The sequence below is a fragment of the Buceros rhinoceros genome, unplaced genomic scaffold, assembly GCF_000710305.1.
Source record: "Buceros rhinoceros silvestris isolate BGI_N320 unplaced genomic scaffold, ASM71030v1 scaffold31761, whole genome shotgun sequence".
NCBI classification, from domain to species: domain Eukaryota; kingdom Metazoa; phylum Chordata; class Aves; order Bucerotiformes; family Bucerotidae; genus Buceros; species Buceros rhinoceros.
In genome coordinates this window covers 1-3,639 of record NW_010394252.1, presented here as the reverse complement: position 1 = coordinate 3,639, position 3,639 = coordinate 1, and the positions used below count along the sequence as shown (strand labels likewise).

At 36.7% G+C, this 3,639-nt stretch overlaps 1 protein-coding gene across 1 annotated transcript in view; it reads right to left on the bottom strand.

The window, feature by feature from the left end:
- Nucleotides 1-2,546, bottom strand: part of LOC104501380 (aminoacyl tRNA synthase complex-interacting multifunctional protein 1-like) — a 12,935-nt gene extending 10,389 nt beyond the window's left edge. The window contains exon 1 of the mRNA XM_010145180.1: nt 2,336-2,546. The gene's annotated coding sequence lies outside the window, so the exon portion shown is untranslated. The remainder of the gene's footprint in view (nt 1-2,335) is intronic.
- Between the last annotated feature and the right edge of the window lie 1,093 nt (nt 2,547-3,639).

Sequence of the window (3,639 nt, the reverse complement as noted above, 5' to 3'; positions counted from 1 at the left end):
CCTACAGACTAGACAATTAGAAGATCAAGACTACGTATAAAAATATAATTACATGCTACCTAAGAAAAAGAAATATAAATTCCAGTACCATTTGCTAATTCCTTGGTGGACAGCACTAGCCCTTAAACAATGATGAAGCCATTTAAATAGGAAGAAAAAGATACTGCCTTACAAATAGAGACTATGTAGGTTATAAGAGATATCGCTGTAATACATCCTCTCAAAAACATCATTGTAGGATAGCGTTTCTGCAGGCTGATGCTTCGCTTTTCTCTTCTTGCTAAGTTTAAGATACATACCCTGCATTCTTGTCCTTCCCTTCTGATCACTGACATGAGGCTATTTTAGGTTAAAGGGGATTTCAGGAGGTAAAAAAAGCAACACTTGAGAATTGTCTAAATTTCAAGTGATTGCCTGACACAGGTATGGATGTTAGAAGCACAAAGACATACACTCCAAAAAGCCAGATGCAGTGGTGGAAAAAGCTGTCAATTCCCGCTGATGTTTCAGAATGTTCTCCAGTTGTCCACAGCTACTGCTGGAAGAGTTTGGCATTGGCATGGTCCACCTCATGCTTCAGTTCCTTATTTCTGTTACTGGTAACATGATACTTCAGGGTGCAACTTCTAACTTGGCTTCACCAGTGGAGCACAAAACCAAAATGTGGCACATACAGCGGGCACGCAAGAAGTTTGTACACCCATTAATAATGTGCGCTAAAGACTGAAATGTTACTGAAGACACACATTGTGCTTCCTAACCAAAAGTAAAATAAGATGGTACAAATACTACAGCTTCAAACGCTGCTAATTTAGCACAAACTCTGCAATCATAATTAGCTGAATTTTTTGTAAATTATGTCTATAACACTTGATCTAATGTATACATTTTAATTTAGATATATGGCAATATTCAAGTGCCAGGCCTTCACACTTTTGAACACTTCAAAGCCCACAAAAGATAGAAGTTTGCCTCTAAGAATTTACTCTGTAATAGAGACTTTCCAAAACAAAACGCACAAACTAACTGTTCCCAAAGAATGTGCCAGAATGATCTCTAATTCTCTGTTAATGAGTTCATTGGATTATTTTTTCCAGACAGAAAGCAGGTTAAAGAGAAAAAAAAAACCTGTCACTACAGACTTTCCAAAACAAAACGCACAAACTAACTGTTCCCAAAGAATGTGCCAGAATGATCTCTAATTCTCTGTTAATGAGTTCATTGGATTATTTTTTCCAGACAGAAAGCAGGTTAAAGAGAAAAAAAAACCTGTCACTGCCACTGCATTCTACACACTTCATAAGTTTATTTAGAAAGGCTTTTAAGATGTTTTTTCTACAGGCTTTCTTGAGAGCACACTGCTAAAGATGAGCCGTATGATTATGCGCCCACTGCAAATCCAGTAACTGGTCACTATCAGGCGATGGGTCCAGAATAATTATTGTATTCAGACATTTTTTTTCAGTTCAGTAACTTTCTGCATCCCAAAACCAACAATCTTACTGCCTACATTTGCAGTCTTATCATGGGGACACAGTGTGCTCCATTTTCATGGGGATTGAAAAGACATTTTTAAAAATGTAGCTTTTCCACGTAGAGACTGATTCCTCCATTGCCCATTTTGCAGCTGCTCTGCAAAACAGCGCTTTAATTGCCAAGCTTGCATTTGAATTAAGAAGCAGTCTTCAGTCAATTCCTCCATTCCACTAACCCTCTAGAAGATGCGTAAGAGGAAATAGCAATTTTGAAGTCTCAGGTTGTTTACCCTAGACATACACTTCTGTGTTTGGTATGCATCGTTTATGTATCAGCTAACAAAGCACAGAGGCAGACTCTATTCCGGACAAGGAATTAAAAATACAAAATTTTGTATTCCACTGCTAAGCCGCTCGCTGCCAGCTAAGTTAAATTAACATGTTCTTTGCTTTACTTCATGCCACACACTTCAACAGCCTATAAAGAAAGCTGGAAGGCAAACGTTTCAAAAGTTTGCATGATAGCGAAGAAATTGAGTTCTCACTACATACTAGGAAACCTAAAGGGAGAGTCACATCTGTTCGGTTTCGGAATCCGCCGTGTACCAATGGCACCACAGAGGAGTCAGAATAACATCCCAGGATAAAAGCACTGCAAGCAGAAAAGAACTGATTTGGAGTAAGGCTATGTCTCCATTTCTTAGCAAATGTTATTAAGTACTATTTCCATTTGCAATTTATTTTTGTTTTCATGGCTGTAAAAATCTTTAAGCAGAACAAAAACCACATCCTATAAACAGATGAAGGTCTTATGATATTTTAGGAAAGGAAAAACTATCAGTAAATAATTTTGTCAATACCTGATCCAGAGGAACATGTTTCACTAAACCACTGACAACAGTCCTTGGGCTTGCTTCACCAACATCCACTTCTTCAACATACAGAGTGTCTGCATCTGGATGCTTTTCAGCAGTAATAATGCAGCCAACACGAAGATCCAGACGAGAAACATCAACAGGTTTTGCATCACTACTTATAGCAGCTGGCTGCTGTTTCTTCTCCTTCTTTTCACCTATTAAAAGAAAGTTTAATTCATGAAATAAACATTTTAAAAAAGCATAAATAATGTATACGACTATTGCAAGGGAAAAATTACCTACAGTTTCAGAATTAAGTGTAAATCCAGTGTAAAACACAAATGAAGATTAAAAAACACTTCTATTACTAGTTTTCAGCGAAGAATCACTATACACACGCCAATTTAGATTGTTACTACCAATAATTACTATCTTAGGACAGAGATATTTTCTTGTTAGTAAAGTGTAATCGTCCTGAACTTTAAGAGTAGCTAACATGTATGTAAGTGACATATACTCTCTGCCAATAAACCTGATAGCACTGTTTTAATAATTAGCAATTAGCAGTAAGTCCTGCCATGTTGTTCCACCAGCAAAGGGAAACTAGACAATCACAAGTCATAATGTTACCAGGGCTTAACAACAGCTCCTGACTAAGAACAAAGCTAAGTCACCGCAACTGCACTGTTACAGTTGCAAAGCAATTCTTCAAGACGACTTCAGCTAACATTCTTCACTTCCCGAACAGCCTAGTATGTGAAAATGCTTGTGGCTCGCACGGTTCTGCTAGTGTGGAGTCTTTATTCCATGGCAATGCAAGGGTTTATCACCACCCCTATATAAAGTATAGTATAAAACAGCAGTGAAGCAATACTCCCCATACTCAGCTGCTTATTTAGATATTCCTTTCAAGATGAGCAAGTTACATGCAGTTTGTTTATAGGAGTTTAAAAGACATTCAAGATTTGTTTAACAACTATAATCTCTGGGGGATTAAGAAATGTCTAAGAAGTGCTTAGTTAAAATAAGCATATTCTGTTATTCTTTCATCCAAGATAGCTTACATATTAATGTAAACTACAGAGAGCATAAAAGGAAAGGCGGACACAGCACACAATTTGGTTCATTTATCATTGCCCCATTGTACAAGGTTGACATTAAATAATACATTCAATAATAAAAAGGCAGTGTTTTTTTTACCTTAAGCAATAGCTCTTCAAAAATATTTCCATTCTTGTATCATGAATAAAAAGCTCTAGTGTTTATGACTGGTTTTATTAATCTAATTGTAATCTAATTGTATTAAT